Here is an 18489-nt window from a genome sequence, read left to right on the forward strand (position 1 = left end):
TTGACAAATGACGGGTAGTAACCAGTTATTGAACCTCTGTATAGAGAAACTATATTTTTCTTAACTGAATTGAACCAAACAAGCCACTGCATGCGAGAGAAAAAATACTCTAATGCAGGTATAAGATATTTAAAAAAAGAAAATCACTTACAGTTTGCGTTATACATAATCGATCCAGACCATCTGCTTTAGCACATATCCATGCAGTCAGAAGGTTTCTACATCAATCTTATCATTAGAAAATGTCCTTAAAAAAAATAAAGATGGTTAAAGTTAGAGAAAAACAATGAAATCACTGCAAGGCAGACACAAACGTCATTTGAGAAAGACTTTCTACAATCTCAAGAAATCTTCACCCTTGTGTCAGGATCCACCATACAAATTTATCAGCGATACTGGACTTGTGTAAAAAATATTCCAGATATCAGTTCATGCATTCTGTCCTTGACACTAGCAACCAGTAAATGTGAAGGAAGTAGCTTAACGGTGCCAAACTCCTTTGTCATTGCAAGGCCAACACCACCCTTGTATTGGTTGTAGACCTCACAACTGTGTTGGCCATGCCAGCTGGCAGAGCCATGGTTAACTTGCTTATGGAGTGGGGACTGGGGATCCCCGAAAAGACCCCACACCACCCGATCAACCAATTTGCGCACCACAGACAAGTCTTGCTTGAGCCTGTCAGCGGTTAAGACTGTGAGCTGTGGGAAGTTCCGGGATAAAGAATACTAAATGTTGAATGAGGAAAAAGTCTCTGAACCAGTATATAATAAGTTAGGAAAAACAACGGCACAGGTTACAATCCTCACTGGTAATTTGAAAATGAGAGATGAGACAAAATCTAATAAGCGGGCTCACTGTGCATCTGCAGGACTGATTTCTTCCTTCTACGGAAACACGTTGCAGCAGCTGCCAATGGCTTGGAAGAGAAATCAGTGCTTGTGATCGATATAGAGCATTTTACTTAAAAAAAAGGTGTAACTGTTTAAAAAATGTCAATTAAGCCTGCAATTGTATACCATCTGGTTATTGTGTGGCCATAGTTTAAAACTGACATGATGTTGATGTGCAGAAATACACTTACCAAACAGTTCCCAATGAAGCTGACTGGTAACTAATTTAGGCCCCATACGTTATTCCAAGTAAGGCTTGCATTTTAACTAAAACTCTGAAAATAACTCTGAATGTTAAGCCAAGCCAGCATTAATATCCCAAGGCAGTTCATCCTTCGCTTAAGATAGCACTGCACTGTTCATTTACAACCCAGGGCATGTTTGCAAAACCAGGAAAAGAGCACACCAGTGCATCCATTAACTCCTATTTCCTTTTAAAGTAATTATTCTAAATAAAGGATTAAATTGCAAGAGTTTCCAGTAAAAAGTCGACATCTCGCACAGTACACAACTGTGTGCAAATCCAACACAAAACCTCTCAGTTTTCACATAACTGGACAATCTCGTTCTACAGTCAATTACACATGTGTAGCATATACACATCCTCAAATCTATCAACAATTAGATATGTGCACTTCACTTTACCATTACAACGCATCCAAATCAACCTTAATTTCCCCATTTGCTGAAATCCCTAATGACTTAAATAATGTGTGTTTTATTTTGATTTCATGAAGCCCATAACTTTCTTCCGGTAATCCTCCTTCCGAATTAACGGCAATTAAGACATAAGGTCTTCCATGGTCTGAGAACGAAGAGGAAGGAAGCCTGCTAAGGAAAGGCAGGTCTTTTTGATTATTTGCTACAAAAAGTGGCTGGTCCTGTGGAAGCCTCTGCTAAGAAGCTTCGAAAAGCAAACTTGTACCATTAGATATAACCTGTGCTTCAAGCAAGCTAATTGGTTGCTGGAACCGCTGCATATGCTAATACTTAGAAACATGGGGGCGTAGCCAGCAGCTACCGATGTAGTACAGTAAGTTGGGATCGCCATCTTCCTGATAAATATCCCGAGAGCTGTGGTTTACTGGCAAATAAGCAGCAGAACCCTAAAGGACTAAGGAGAGATCGGATTCTACAGATTTATAGTGGTTAAATTAGCAAAGTGTGAAACCCGCCCCCCCCACCCCCTGCCCCTTCATACTGGAGAACACCTAATAGCGGCAGACGCTAAAGATGGCCACCACGCAGCACCAGCACTGAATAACCAAGACTGAGTTCCTTTGTTACAGGCAGCTGGGGAGAGGGGTCGGGGGCACAATGTGGGGTTTTGCCCCCGGTGCAAAATGTGTAGAAAGTAAAGAGGAGAAAACCCAGAGAGCAACCGTGGCAGAATTCAGAACAAACAAGACTTTGTGTCTGACGCCAAGTTGAAAATTACATGACTGGCGAGAACCGAGAGCCTGACCTCAGTAAGAAGAGTTGCAGGTAGTCATCCTAAGTCGACTGAGCTAATGGGGAAGCACCCACATTAGCAAGTGTGAATTACAAGATTTGGACCAGTAGAGAACAGTGGTCTGGGCATGCCAGACTATATCAGGTGCCATCGAGAAGACAGGTCTGGGGAAGGGTGTCAGCACTCCATTTTTTCCAACTGCTTGCTGTGCTGCATCATGGAAGCGGCAGCTGCAGAGGGCTCATGGAGCAAAGAGGGGGCAATGTGGGGGTGATCACAGCCAGGACCACCTAGGAGTTCCCTGTGGGACAGCAGAGGGAGGCCCCCACATCAGAAGTGGGTTGAGTTTTGCTTTCCACGCGCCCTTGCGTCAACAGTACAGCAAAGACATCCCCACAAGGGAGTAGCAATAAGGTGGCAAGGTGATATGATTGGAACAGATGTACTGGGTTCCCTCACTAAAGCCACAACCTAAAAAGAGCAAAGAATTTTGCAGCCTGGTGACCAGTAAGCAGCTGAGGGAGTGTGGCCTCTCCTATACAGTGGAGCAAGAAGCAGAGTACATTACTTTGGGGGCAGAGTTCAGGTGGAAACATGAGGTGGCAATGCCTGCCACTTAAGGCGCATATTAGAGAGCCCATCAACCCAAAATGGATAAATATACAGTCTCTGGTACTGGGGCACAGCCAATGAATTCCTCCTGCAATGGTTTTTCAATTCCCAGCAGGAAGCGTTGGAATTGGAGGAACACGAAAGGGAAAACAAATAGGGGTACAATGTGTGGAGGAATCCAACTGGTCCATCAGAGCTCCTAAGTTATACAGACACAATGAGAATGGCAGAGAGCAAAATTCTCTGCCCGCAAAGACTAGACAAGGTTTGGTTTGGTTTATTATTTGTAATGCGCCGGAATACCCGAGGGTAACAGGGCGCAGCAGATACAAGAATTTGCGAAGCTTAGTTACAGACAGTAAAATATATACATGGCATATACGCAGTAATAATGCAGGAGAGCACACAGTATATACATATATACAGTTAACAATTGCATAATCGGATGAAAGGAGGGAGAGGCGTCCTGGTTCAGTATGTTTAGATGGCGGCTGTCTTCAGCCAAGACATCAACTTGGAGCGGAAGTTTTGGTAGGGTAAGTCCATTCTAAGAGTGGGTGGTAGGGAGTTCCACAGTTTCGCCGCTTTCACTGGAAAGCTGTTGCCTCCTATGGTAGAGCGTTTGTAGTTAGGGAGGAGATGAGATGGCACATGTCAATCAAATACAAATAGTTGCATGGTCCCCATTTAGGGGAAACTTGCAGTAACAATAAGACTGATCTTTTGAAACCAGAAAATACATACCACTGCAGTACAGGAATTGCAAATGGGAAATTCGAGCCCGAGACGGAAGACTGTTTATTATTTCTTGATCAGAGAACTCAGGCAGAGACTGAAGGCTAAATCCCCCACTTCCCTCGCCCTGCAGAGGCAGCTTCCTAGGGGTTTCTGTTAAAGGGGCTTTTCAGTATCCACCTGCAAAATTAATAAAGTTACTCACCGTAGTGACTACCTTACTCCTAGTCCATAGTCCTCTTTCCGCCATACTTGTGGGACATTCCGTCCTTCGGGACGGGACCGGAGCACTTTTGTAAAAAGCATCAAACCTTTTGAATTTTTGTCCTGCTTTTATTTTTACATGGGGTACCGCACGTGGCCGTAACCCCGCCCTCCTGAGCTCAGCCCCGCGCATCGCCCTTCAGTCCTTTTCCATCGCCAGGTCCGAGACCATTTAAGCAATAATAGAGGATACTTTAGAGGGGACGGCGGGCGTATGGAGGAAAGGGGACTATGGACTAGGATTAAGGTAGTCACTACGGTGAGTAACTTTATTATACTCCTATGTCCCGTCCCCTTTCATCCATACTTGTGGGCGATTCCCAAGCACGCACCACAGCAAGTTCGGGTGGATGGAAACAAAAAACCTTACTGAAATAAACTCCTAAGGACAGCCTGACCAAACTAGACATCAGCCCCGGAGCTCAGGTCCAAGCAGGAATGCTTACAAAAAGCTGATTTGGAAGCCCACATAGCCGCCTTGGCGATGGTTTCCCAAGAAACATACTTTTGGAAGGCAGCAGCAGGCGCTTTGCCACGTACAAGATGGGCATGGATGCCTTTTGGAGGTTGAAGGCACTGAATGGCGTGAGCTTCAGAAATGCAGGAGGCAATCCACTGAGAGATAGTTGCCTTGGAAGCCGGTTTCCCTTTCGGGTCTCCGAATGTGACAGAGTTATGAGGAGGCTCCGAGTTCACTCGTTCTGTCAAGATAAAACTTAAGGCTTGCCTAATGTCCAGGTTGTGGAAGACTCTCTCGGCATCCAATGCTGGGTTGGGAAAAAAGCACAACCATATCCTTATGGAAGGTGAGGAACGGATGTTCCACAGAAAGAGCCTGGAGCTTGCGCACTCGCTTTGCCGATGTCACTGCGATCAGAAAGGCGACTTTCCACAAAAGGCATTTGATATCGGTAGTGGCCATAGGTTCAAATGGTTTGTGGCACAGCGCGGTTAGTACCACATTCAAATCCCACTTGGGGTGAGGAGTACGCACTGGTGGGAAAAGATGCAGAAGACCCGCAAAATGCCTTTTAATTACCGGATTAGCCAAAGAAAAGGAACAGTTGTCAGTTGACAGGTAGGCCGCAACGGCAGATAAGTGGGTCCTGCAAGACAAGACATGAATGCCCGAAGCTGTGAGGAGAGACACGTATGAAGGAACAGTGTCCACGGTAGCGTGCCAGGGGTCAAGCTGTGAAGCTAAGCACCAGTGGCAAAAATTGAGCCATTTGCTCCTACATTGAGCCCTCGTAGAAGGTTTTCTGGCTGGTTGAATAATGCACATATTGTCCTCGGACAGATTAAATTGCGCTAAAGATCTGAATTCAGGGACAAGGCCGTCAAGCTGAACGATTGTGGGGAGGGGTGCGTCATCTGTTGATCGCACTGGTGCATCAGGCTGGGAATCAACAGCAATCTGATCGGAGGAAGAATCGACAGATGCTGAAGTTCCGAAAAACCAGAATCTGGCTGGCCACCAAGGAGCTATGAGGGGTAGAGTGCAATTCGATGCATTCCTGAGCTTACAGAGTGACCGATGAATCAGAGGCAGTGGAGGAAAGGCTCAAGCCTTCATGTTGTGCCATGGAATCTCGAGAGCGTCTCCCAGGGAGGACACCCAGAGACCGTTTCTGGATGCATACAGAGGAAGTTTCCTGTTTGTAAAGGTTGCAAAGAGGTTCACTTCTGAAGTGCCCCATTGGCGAAAAATGGTGGAGAGAATATCTGTGTTCAATTCCCACTCATAACTGGCTGCCGACTGGCGGCCAAATGAGTCTGCAGTTACATTGATGTGACCCGGAATGTGTACAGCCAGGAGCCATAGGTTGTGCTGGATGACCCATTCCCAAATCTGTATGGCTAGGCCGACAAGGAGGGGTGACTTGGTGCCACCCTGCTTGTTGATGTAAAACATCGCCACAGAATTGTCTGTGCGAATACGGACTACCTTGTTCGTGATGGACGGTTGAAAAGCTTTGAGCGCTAGAAAAACAGACAGGAGTTCCAGATAATGGATATGAAACTGCCTGTCCTGAGGTGTCCAAAGGTCGAATACTTCAAGGTGGCACAGCATCGAGCTCCACCCCAGAAATGAGGAGTCCGTAGTAACCGTCACTTGTGGGCAGGGCCCTGGAAGGAGGCCCCCACAGAAAGGTTGTCGGTCGAAGACCACCATTGTAGATCTGCCGTCACAGAATATAGTTTAAAAATAATCTCTTCAGGCCCCCTACTGCAGAAAACTGGCCGTTTTGCACACTTACTGCATGTGGTGCTTTGTTGTCTGTAGGACCATTGGAATGTCGATTATTTGTAGGGAAGGAGTCATGTTGCCTCGACTCCCAGTATTGGTCTCTGGGTCGCTGCGGCCCCCTCGTGCATGGTGAAGTGACCTGTCGAGCAGCCTCTATGCCGACCGGTCCTGACAAAAACCCTACTGGAAACTAGTATCCTTATTGAGGACTGCTTTTTCTAAAGCGGTCCAAGTGTAAGTTCCGACTAACCTTGTCATTTCTTTCACAAAGGCATCTCCAAATCATCGTGGCTAGGTCACCTAGTTTATTCAACGTGCTGTCTCACCCACAAATGCCTATCCAACACTGCTCCACAGTACCTTTCAAACTTCATCTCCAGAACTCAGACAGACCAACTCGCACAACCTATCTAGGGCAACTAACGACACAGAGGTACAAAAGAGAAAAAGCAGGAGGATATAGTTTCCCTGTCATAGCAGCTATATACTGGAATACTATGCCCCTGGAACTGAGGACTGATCAATCTCTCTGGTCCTTCCAAAAAAACTAAAAACTTGTCTCTTCACTCAGGATATCAATAACCAACTGCACCTCTATTGAGCCTCAGGCCTCCTTGCCCTTAGAAGATTGACAAGACCTATACAGTATAACTGAAATTGGGATAAGCGTACTGCGCATTTGATTGCTCAAGCCTTAAATGTAACTGACTTGTAACTTATCAGCCATATATGACTGCTACACCTGTACTGTGCGCATGATTGCTCAAGCCTCAAAATGCATCCGATTTGTAATTTATTTATGTATGACTAATGCATCTGTATAAGAAAGGATTATAACAGTATATCTGCATTTGCAACTGTACTGTATAACTAAGCCTCTGAAATGCAACCCTATTCTCAAGTTCAAGCGCCCAGATGCCTGAGGGTTAGGCGCACTATATAAATGTAATAAATAAAATAAATAAAATAGAGGACGGAACTGGGATCATCTTGGAATCCGGGTCCGAAGCCTGAGCCCAAGAGCTCCGGAGAGCCATCTGGGTACGCCTCATCTTCAGACTTGCAAGAGGAAAAGCTAGCATGCAAGAAGCCATGAGACCCAGAAGTCTCTGGAACCACAAAGCCGTCATGTGCGAAGACTGGAGAAAGAGCTGACACGTGGATGATAAGCCCGCAATCCTGTCTGCCATTAGGAACACCTTGATACTGACCGTATTCCAACAGAAGCACAGGAAATTCAGGTCTTGAGAGACCGTCATGGAAGATTTCTGCCAGTTCACCGACAGTCCAAGGTGAAACAGGAGCTGGAGGAAAGACGGGCGATTGCTCAATGCGGTCTGTGGGCAAGGACTGAGCAGGAGCCGGTCGTCCAAATATGGATATACATGAACGCCCTGTAGCTGGAGGAAAGCTGCGATGACCGACATCTTCGTAAAGACACGCAGCGCCGAGCTGAGACCAAAAGGGAGCACATGGACCTGGAAGTGTCCCCCTTCCAGGGAGAACCGCAGATATTTCCAATGTGGCCTCCATATCAGGATGTGCATGTAAGCGTCCTGAAGGTCCACTACGCTTAGCCAGTCGCCCTTTCGAAGAGAGGACTTTATTTGGCAAGGCGTGATCATCTTGAATTTTTCTCGGGGAAGAAAAAGATTGAACTGGGAAAGATCGAGGATAGTGTGCAGGCCAGCCTAGTTGGGTTTGGGCACTGTGAACAGACGTGAGTAGAAGCCCTCAAATTGCTCCACAAGGGGAACAGACTCCACTGCTCTGAGGTCTAGAACTTTCTGTAACTTGGCTCTGAAGGAGGGCGTCCCGATCTGTTGGAAGAGGGGTTTGGAGGGTGAGGTAAGGGGAGGGGCAAGCGCAAGCCCGCCCGAGCAATGGACAAAACCCACCGGTCTTCGGTGATGGTCGGCAGGGAGACTACCTGTCCCTGGAGAAGAGGCTGATGGGCGAGAGAAAAACCGACCATCTTGCCACTGTCGCTTTCGGCGGGTCCTGCCAACCAGAGCTTCAGTTCGGCATGCACAGCAATCCTGAAACCCCTGAACCCAAAGAAGGACAGAGTCTGGGACCCTGACCTCTGTGTATAAGGGGCCTTCGCTGGAGCTTTCGCCAGGGCCGGTAAGATTTGGCGGTCTGGGTACTCGCTTTCATCTTTGTGAGTTCCTCGTCATTAGAAGAATTAAACAATTCCTTGCCATTAAAGGGAAGGTCCAGTACTTTGTCCTGCACTTCCTTTGAGAACTTCGTCGCATGGAGCAATGCCTGGCGGGAGGTGTCAATCCCGACCTGAAGGCCTCGAGCGGAAGCATCTACATGGTGTGCTGCAGCTTCCAGTAGATCCTGTGCCAACACACTGGCATCCGACAAACCGGCTTTAAAAGGTCATCTAGCCTATCCGCAGGAATACACTGCTGGAAGTAAGCCAACTCTTTCCACAGCCCCAGATTGGCTGCTGCCAGGATGAGCTAGGTGTTCGCTTGATGAAATTGGAGCGCCGAATTGGCAAAGACTTTCTTGCCCAAGGTGTCCAGAAGTTTATCCTCTTTGGATAGGATTTGGGCCGCTGCCGTTCAAGATGCTGAGGCCCGGCTTGGACTGAGGGTGGCCGCTGCCACCACCGATGCGAGGATTAAGTTCAAAACCCTCTGCATTGTCCACAAGGCCTTCTGGGGCCTGGAGCCGCAACACCTTCAACTCTCTCTTCCTAAATATCTTCCTTATCGAGCTCTTCGCTCATCCGCCTCAAACTCCCTCAGGGTCAGCCACTTCTCCAAGCAACAAGTTGGTGGTAGATCTCTCTCTTCGGCTGGGGCCTCCCTCTGGAACAGCCTTCCTGCCTCCCTGAAAATTCAGGAGAACCATCTCCGGTTCCGGAAGCACCTCAAAACCTTCCTCTTTGCTTCTGCTTTCTCTACCCCTCTCCCCTGCTGAATTCCTGCCTGAAACTGCACTGGTTACCTGGCCACCCTTTCTGATCTCGGGCCCAGGCCCTGCCAGTTGCACACCTGCACTTCCTCCCTGGCAACACCTGCACCTCGGGACGGTTTTCTGTATCCCTACAGTCCCCCTACCAGCACTCATGTCTCCACTTCCTTGCACTTACCACCAGCTGGCTGTTTTATTTATCTTATTTATTCTACTATCCCATGTACTGCACTTTTCCCACTCCCTTCCCCATTGCACTTTTCCCTTTCCCTTTCCCCTTCCCATGCACTTGTGCAATCTGAATGACACCTGGCCTAGTAAGATCGTCGTCGGTCTTCCCTCTGTTCCCCCTCCCTGCCTCGCCGCGCCTTGAAAACACTTGTGTATAGGCACGTTATAAATGCCATATCATATCATATGCTTAATAATTCTGACCGCATTGTTCTGTATGATCTGGTAAACTGAGACATTTATTATTTACCCCTGCCATCAGGGCGTTACTATAATCCAAATGTGATAAAATGGTTGCCCTCGCCACTGTGGCGCAGTTGTCCTCTTATAGGTAAGGTCTAATGGCTTTAAGGAGTCTTCGATAATAACTACATGTTTTTTTTAATGTAAATTATGACTGTGCTTCGGCTCCTAATGATGCTTCCATCATCATGCCCAACGTTTTCACTTTGTCAAGGACCTTAATTTGTGTATTTTCTATCTGAAAGGAGTTTTATTCTGGGGAGAGGGAGGTTCTAACCAGCTGGGACCCGAAGACCATCAACTCTGTCTTTTTTCAATTTAAGCACATCCAATTTGTGTCCTTCCATTGTTCTATACTGGAGTAGATGTTGAGAAGGTTATCATCTTTTTTGTGATCGCCACAGAGTTCAAACACTAGCTGAGCATCAGCAGCATAATTCATAAAAAAGATATTTATCTGGTCCAGTTCGTGGCAGAGGAATCTGAGAAATAGATTGAACAACAGGTGGTACATGCTGGCTCCCAGTGGAACCCTGCATAGGATTTTTCTCTCGGACAAGAATTTATCACTCCAATGAACTTGTGATGTCCTATTTTTTAGAAATGACATTACCCACCCTTTGGCTGCTGGTGAGCAGTAGCCGTTTCCCCCAGGGCCACTTCGAGGAGGTCATGGTCAAGAAGGTTGAATGCAGCATTAAGGTCCAATAGGACAAGAAGGTCTGCTTTCTCTTTGTTCATGATATCGAGCATCTTTGTCTGAAGATCTCTCATAACCGTCTCCGTACTATGAGCAGTTCCAATGCCTGAATGTTGGGGGTGAAGAGATTCCGACACTTCTAAGTGCGCCTGTAGTTGAGAAATGGCATTCCTATCCATGATTTTCAGTAGCAAGTTACAATTAGCAATGGGCCTGAGATTACTGGGGTCTCTAGGATTCAGACCTGGTTTCTTAACCAATGGAGTGACTGTGACCCTTTTTATCTCCTGAGGGACCAATTGATCCCTAAAAGGAAGAGTTGATGATTTTATTTAGTGAGGTGAAAAGAGATTGGAATTATCCAGCATCATTTTAGCTGGTAAAATGTTTTTGGCACAAGAAGTTGGCTTCACAGAGGCTAGTGTTATTTTTCAATATCCTCTGGGGTGATGTTAGAAAAATTTAAGATTTTGACATTGCCTATGGCCTCTTCAGGGGGTAGATTTGGGTTTTTTGATTTATTTAGTTGGGCTTTAGTGATTATATCTCTGGCTTTTTCGATTTTCAGGCCCTTGAGGCACCTAAGGGGAACCCCTGGTGACAGAGCTAGCTACACAAGCCCCTCCCGGACCTGGAAGAACCCGCAAAGGAGTCCTCTGGCCGGGGCGCCCTAAAAAGTAAAGAAATTACCGGGTGTTTCTTCTTTTCGTCAATGAAAAGCTGGAAATGAGGTGGAGGAACGTGCTGAATCACTTCCTCCCACCGAAGAAGGCGACGTTGGAGTGCTCGGACGGAGAGGGAGTCGCAGGAGAAGCACGAATCCCAGTGATGTTCCGGGCCTAGACACTCCAAGCAAAGAGTGGGGATCCACCCTCGCGAAGCGACGTTTGCATGAGGAACAGGACATGAATCCCAGACGCTCCGGCATAGGTGACCGAAGAACCAGAGCAGGAAGGAAGGACAAAGGGAATACAAATAAAATTCCCAGTGATGCTGGTGCATCCAGCCCCGACCGTGCAGTGAAAAGGACTGAAGGGCGATGCGTGGGGCAGAGCTCAGGAGGGTGCAGTTACGGCCACGTGCAGTACCCCGCATAAAAATAAAAGGACAAACATTTTTGATGCTTTTTACAAAAGTACTCGGGTCCCGTCCCAGAGGACGGAATGTCCCACAAGAATGGATGAAATGTATTGGGACGTAGGAGTATTGAGGGTATTCACGATGCAAAGGCATCACATGAATAAGGATAATAGACCTGTGTGTGTGTATACATATTTATTTTTACTTTGCCGGAATCCCAACATGGATTAATCAGTCTACAAAAAAAAAAAAGTTAACAGTGTGCAACCATATGGTTTACGAGTATTTTGTTCTGGTTTGCAAGCATGTTTTAGGGGTTTGGGAAAACAGTGGTGGAATATAAGAGGGAGGGGTGGGAATAAGGGTTCCTTGAAGAATAGAGACTTTTTGCAGCAATGAGATTTCCCAAAGACCAATTGTAATGGTGCGAGAAACCAGCAGAACTAGATCCACAACCCTCATAGGACACCCAAGATGGGGAAAATATGATTGATGTGAAATATCCAGGGTATGAGTAATACCATTAAAACACAGGGGAAACAGGTGCCTATTTCAAACAATGGGGATTACAGGTTTTCAATTTAATTATTACATTTGTTTTACCGGAAATGCATTCTACGTTATCTGATCTTAATAGGGTGAAGGGCAAATCGGATGACGTCTATGCATGTACTTATTCAGCGCGAGGAGTGCTCACAAGGGTCATTAGGGAAGCCCCATTACTAAATTCTTTACAAATTAGGCAAGCTACTAGCCTGAAATTATGTAAACACCACTACTGGGTTTAAGACTTTGCAACAATCACACAAAGATATTTGCCTCCCTATTGAAAAGCTCTGTTCAGTTTAAAATGCACGGAGCACACACAGATTTGAATGGGTCGTTTATGATATGAGCCGTTCACTGTTCACTCAGTAGTGGCTATACCTGTATTTATTTTTTTTTTAAATTAGGTGTTAACAGAACCAAAATCTAAGCTGTACAAATATGCGGGTTTGCAAATTCAGTTGAAAACAGTGCTCCGTTTCCATTTTAATTGTTAGCCATGGCATTCACATTATAGAGAATGTTAACATCTTTGCTCCATTACTCACCAAAATGGTGAACGCCTCCTTTAGGGATGGTCAGGTACCGGAAGATATCAAAACGGTCACGATCACACACCTGGTGTAAAAAAAAAAAACCTGAACTAGATCAAAGAGACCCTGGCAACCTTAGACTAATTATCAACTGTAACTTCATGCTGAAGGTATTGGACAAGGTCACCACTAACCAACTTCAGGTTTTTGTGGAACCCACGAGATTCTTCATAGTCAACAGTCAGGCTTCCGTGTGGCACACAGTACGGGAACTGCAATGCTGGACCTTCAGTCCCATATGCGGACTATAGTGGATAACAGGAAGGGGGCGTGGCCAGCGCGCATGGAGTGAAGACGTGAACCCACGGAGCTCCCGTCCACGATCCAACAGATCATGCAGCGGCGGTTAAAGATATAATTTAAAGCAGCCAAAAGCAAATAAAGACAACTAAACCCTTTCCCTACCTCCCGGAGCCCCTCCGGCCGAAAAACAGACTAAGGAAGCCACAACAGCAGCCGTCTCGAGAGGCCCCCCCATGCGCCCTCCAAAATGGCGCTGAAGCACTCTCCGAACATCTGAGGCGAGAAAGATCCAGTGGGCCATTGCCCCTGGCCCCCAGAAGATTGACAGCGCCTTCAATCCCACACGGACCGAAGGAAACATCCGGCAGTGACCCAGCGGAGGCAAGTCCAGAAGGCGCTGGACTCGCGCCTCACAGAGCGCGGCCCCATCACCGATCCCCCTGCCCCCACTGAAGCCGCGGACCCATCGGCTGGCGGGCCCAGGACCAGCTCGTCGAGAGGGAAGCCGCCATGCCGCGCGTTGCGGTCCCAAAGTAACGGACCCCTGGTGGCCGAGAAGGGGAGCGGGGACCCCTAGGCCTTCAGATCAGAAGAACCCTCTGATCCACGGAAGCGACCCGTGGCACCGGGCTACAATTGAGTAGACTGAAAAAGTGGTGGGGGACGGTGGCGCCCTCGAGGAGCCCAGCTGCAGGAGGCTGACCCAGACTGCAGGTACCCGGGGACCCTGGCTTGCAGGAGTTTGGAAGAGCGAGGCAACACGAATAACGACGTGGTGCCGTGGCATTCAGCCCCAGATTGGCACCCCCGCATGCTTCTGCCCCCCTCCCCTGGACGTGCCATATGAGAGTGCGCGCACCACTGCCTCGAGGGACTCAGCCCTGCGCCACACTACATCATTGCACCTATGCAAGCGGGCGGCTGCCATGCCTCGCCTCCAACTCGGCCACAAGCACCCTCAAGATGGCAGTCTGGAGAGGACGCCCATAGGAGGACCCGGAAACCCGCTGAGACCGCACACAGAAGCACCTGGTGATTACCCATCCCCTGGCCAGTGCCTAGATCCTCGGCACACACCTGATTATGGTCACCCCAGCGGGCGACGAGAACATTGGGTGCACTGATGGCTGGATGTACACATCCACAAAACAGCCATAACGAACAGGCAGCGGTGAACCCACTACAACACCAAAACTTTCCAGTGAGGAAAGTCTGCGCCTGCCATCATGGTCCCACCAAGATAAATGGACAGATAGAGGACATGATCGGAGTCACCCTGCTCACCAGCCCACCAGCTGCCACAGTTGATTGAAACCCCAGGAGGGCCCAGACCCCTCTAAGGTGCTTAAACTCAGGCCAGGTAAAAGAAACCTGACACAAATGTGACAGAAACACGATCAACCAAATGCAGGCACCCACGCCATCACCTATGTGGAGCACACTCGCTCACACTCCAGAACCCAGGGACTCAAAGCCACCCCCATGAGTTGCCCGTCCGAATCAACTGTTTCCCGAGATGCCGATCACCACAACAACAGATTCACTTGGGCACTGCCCACCTCATAGCCACAACTAATCAGGAACTTGAGATCGCACCCCCCTACAGGCGAGGCGGCCGGCCCCACATCCCAGCTCTCACGGCAGCACGACAACACCGTACCAAGCAGACACCACAGAAGCGACTCAAGTGAGACACTGTACGATGTCCTCTACAAGGAATAAACTCAAGTCGACGGCAATAATGGACTCCTTCACGGCGGCTAGAGCCAAGCAACAACCCCACCATGAGTCACCCCCACCTGAAGATGATCCTAAGGACACGCAGGTACTGCAGGCCATCGCTGCGCTCAGAACATTTATTGACACTAAAATAGACTAAGTCAAATATGACATGCAGCTAATGCGCCAAGATGCCCACAATCTCACCGAAAGAGTGACCACGACGGAAGCAGGCCTAGAGGAAACCAGAGAGACCACCTTGGAACTAAAAGCTAAGGTCCACGAACTTGAAAGGCAGGTTGCAAGACAGGAAGCAAGATCGGAGGTGGCGGAGGGGGAGGGCCCACCACAATAATATACGCATACTGGGAATTCCGGAAGACATGGAAGGGACCAACCCGACCGAATATGTGGAATCCATGATATTACAGGAAATCGGGCACGGCAAACTCCCTCAGCGATTCTCAGTGGAGAGCCCATAGATCCCTACAAAAAAGGCCCCCACCTGGATCGTACCCAAGCCCAATGATAGCGAAAATCCTAAATTTTCGAGACAGTGAGACAATACTTAAGTTCTCGAGAGAAGGAGGCGAGATCAAACGGAACGACTCCAAGATAGTCATGTATCCTGACTACACCCCCAATGTACAACGCACAAGAAACTCGTTTATACCAGTGGAAGCCAGATTGTGAAAACTCAATCTTAAATACATGCTGCTATACCCCTCACGCCTCAAGATACTTTACAAGGGAAAAACGGTTTTCCTGAAAACCCCAGCTGCAGCCAACATGTGGCTGGAGCATAATAACTTGGCTGAAGGTGACGAACGCGCCTCACGAACAGAAGGGCTAAATACAAATCACTGATCCCACAAAACATGCAACTCCAAGCCCTGACATCAAGACACTGAACTCGAAAGACAACCCACCGCTACGACGAGAGATTTCGCCACCACAGACAGGAGCTCGCGTGACCGCACATGAGCACTGCTACAGCCCACCTCACTGAAATTTGCGCCGGCCTGTTGCCAGCACTACACCCGCACCAAACGACCTGGACAGGCCCACAAGATGCGGGAGCCCCTGAGCGTTGCCCCTCAATGCAACTGCTGGGGGCATTTCACAGTTGTTAAAGTTTGTTAACCCATTCACCGGAATGGAAGTTGAAACAGTTGAAATGTCTCTGAGATGTAAAGCAGCACCTTCAGCGAAGATACAGGGGGGAGAGGTGGGTGATCCGGGACCAGGCCACCCAGAGGGGAGGCGCCCGAGCTCTCTGGCCACCACACAAGAAGAGAAGGGCAACAAGAAACGAACACTAGAACTCTTGCCAAAACTGCAATGGCCACACATCAAAGTTTTAACCTGGAAGGTGAGGGGGCTGGGTACCTACCTTCGCCGAAACAGGATTAAATCCTACCTGCATAGGAAGAGGATCGGATTGGCCCTATTGCAGGAACTCCACCTCACAAAAGGAGTCTACTGCAATGCTACAAACGCAATGGGGTGGACAGGCGTTTGGAGCCGCATACTCCAAATATGCCAGAGGGGTGTTTACATGGATCAGCCCCCAAATCCCCTCCCAATTAACCAAAATGGAGCCAGATCCAGAAGGAAGGTATGTGATATTGTGGGGTTATATTGAACAAACTGAAGTATGTATACCTCCACAACAAGAACATACCAACGTACTTGATGTACGTCAAGGTCACGCAACATAGGAAAGGACTTTTTATCGAGGGGGGGGCTATTTCAATTTGCGTGCACTGAACACCATGCTGAGCCGCCTGGACCTAGTGGATGTCTGGCGAGAGCTACACCCAGACGATCAAGGCTACTCCTTTTACTCATCTCCACACAACCTTCACACCAGGATTGACTGTCTTCACTGGCAGACAAAACCTACCCCAGATCGCCGCGGCACAATACCTGGGTCGGACCATCTCCGACCACTCACCGCTAATGGTAGAGTGGAGCATTACAGGACCCAGACCCCCCATTACCGACATGGAGAATGCCCACGGAAGCGCTAAAAGACCCGGCATTCAGGGATGATCTCAGAGATTCCCTAGAGAACTATATAGAAGAAAACATGGGCAGTGTCGACCACCTAAGCACGATATGGGATGCCGTGAAAGCGGTAATACGGGGAGAAATTATAGCAAAGGCCAGAGGCATCAGGAAACAATTACAAACCAAACTAGAACAGTGGGAAAACGAAATTGAGCAGCTGGAGTCCGACACCCAGGGCACCCAGCAGGATGAAGACAAACTCAAGCAGATCAGAAATGAATGCAAAGAAGCATGGGGCAGGCTAGCCAAGTTTGACTACACCACCAGAACCAACAGGGTGCACACCGAGGCAGACAAGCCCAGCAGACTCCTAGCCTGGCTGTGCAAAAAAGAACCCCCAAGGACCTAACCACGGCCCTGAAAAGCAAAGATGGCACACTACATCAAACCCAGCAGAGCATCAATGACACCTTCAAACAATTCTATGCCCAGCTGTATTCCCATGAGGCCCAGGTGTCCCCCGATCAGATCTCAGACACACTAGAGGAGATAGGGCTGCCCAGGCTATCACCCACACACAGCAAAGTCCTAGATGCAGACATCACCACAGAGGACATATCTGAAGCAATTAAATCCTTGGCCACGTGCAGGGCCCCGGGCAGTGATTACGAACCAATTCTAACCCCGCTGCTGCACGAGGTCTTCAAGGAGGCATATGAACTGGGGATCCTACCCAAGAGTATGCGTGAAACGCTGGTGGTCCCAATGCTTAAACCCAACAAACCAGCAGGCGACTGACTCCTACTGTTCACACGCAATGCTCAACTACGACGTCAAACTATTGACCACGATCCTAGCCAAAAGACTCTCCAAGACGATAGGAGCAATACTGCACACAGACCAAAATGGCTTTGTGCCGGGCCGCAACACCACCGCCAATCTCTGCAGGCTCCAGCACGTTGCGTCCCAGGCTATCCGAGACGGGGGCTCCTATGCCCTGTTATCCTTAGATGCCATCAAGGCATTCGATTCCATCTACTGGGAATGGCTACTAGTGGTTCTCCCAGGCTTCGGCTTGAAGTTCATCAGATGTGTCGAAGTGCTCTACACCAAGCCCAAGGCACGAGTAAAATCCGGAAGGCTCGTCTCGGCGGCGTGGGACATACAGAGGGGCACTAGGCAGGGATGCCCACTTTCCCCCATGCTCTATATACTTGGGCTAGAACCTATTGCCATCTACTTTTTCTACAATTCTTCGATGCAGGTATACGATTGGATGGGGTAGATCACATAATCTCCCTGTACGCAGATGATGTCCTCCGATATGTGAGGGACCCGCACCTGAAAGTGGCGACTATGCTGGAGGTCCTAGACAATTTTGCCAAAGTCTCAGGAATACGATTCAGCAGACGCAAATCTTGCCTCTTCCCATTGGCAGACCTCAAAGAAAACACATTGAAGACCTACCTTCATTGGGTGTACAATGGCAACCGACCACATTCCGCTACCTTGGAGTCAACATACTACACACGCCTGAGCTCATGCATAAGAATAACACCTTGGCGGCGCTGCCCCTTCTACGCAAATCGATAGGGTTCTGGTCTAGGCTCCCCCTGTTCATGATGGGAAGAGCGTCCATCATCAAAATGATTGTTCACCCTAGGTTCCTCTACGGATTCCAAAATGTGCACTACTATATTAAAGCCCCCTTCTTTCGTTTACTTGAGACAATAATCAAGGACTTCCTATGGGTTAAAGGCAGACACAAGATGGTGTTAACCACTCAAACCTTCCCGTATAGACAGGGCGTCATTCAACTTCCTGACCTTGAGCAATATTAACTGGCAGCTCAGTTTAGCTTTGTAGCTAAATGGTTGGCTGATGATGCCACTTCTGAAACAGCACTACTGCAGCACCCAATCGCTCCAATCCGGCTGAAGGAACTCATTTGGGCACCCCAACACCTTCCAAGCGAAACA

The 18489-nt window shown here is 48.4% G+C and overlaps 1 protein-coding gene across 3 annotated transcripts in view; it reads right to left on the minus strand.

The window, feature by feature from the left end:
- The window catches only part of OSBPL8 (oxysterol binding protein like 8), a 2810514-nt gene that overhangs the window by 2552191 nt on the left and 239834 nt on the right, over nt 1-18489 (minus strand). For 2 of the 3 annotated variants that reach the window (XM_069629380.1, XM_069629377.1), the window contains exon 2: nt 152-247. The gene's annotated coding sequence lies outside the window, so the exon portion shown is untranslated. Of the gene's footprint in view, nt 1-151; nt 248-12490; nt 12514-18489 lie in introns of those variants that run through there. The other variant, XM_069629378.1, reaches the window with a different exon arrangement.

The sequence above is a fragment of the Ambystoma mexicanum genome, chromosome 12 (genome assembly GCF_040938575.1).
Source record: "Ambystoma mexicanum isolate Mex_15411 chromosome 12, UKY_AmexF1_1, whole genome shotgun sequence".
Taxonomy (NCBI): Eukaryota; Metazoa; Chordata; class Amphibia; order Caudata; family Ambystomatidae; genus Ambystoma; species Ambystoma mexicanum.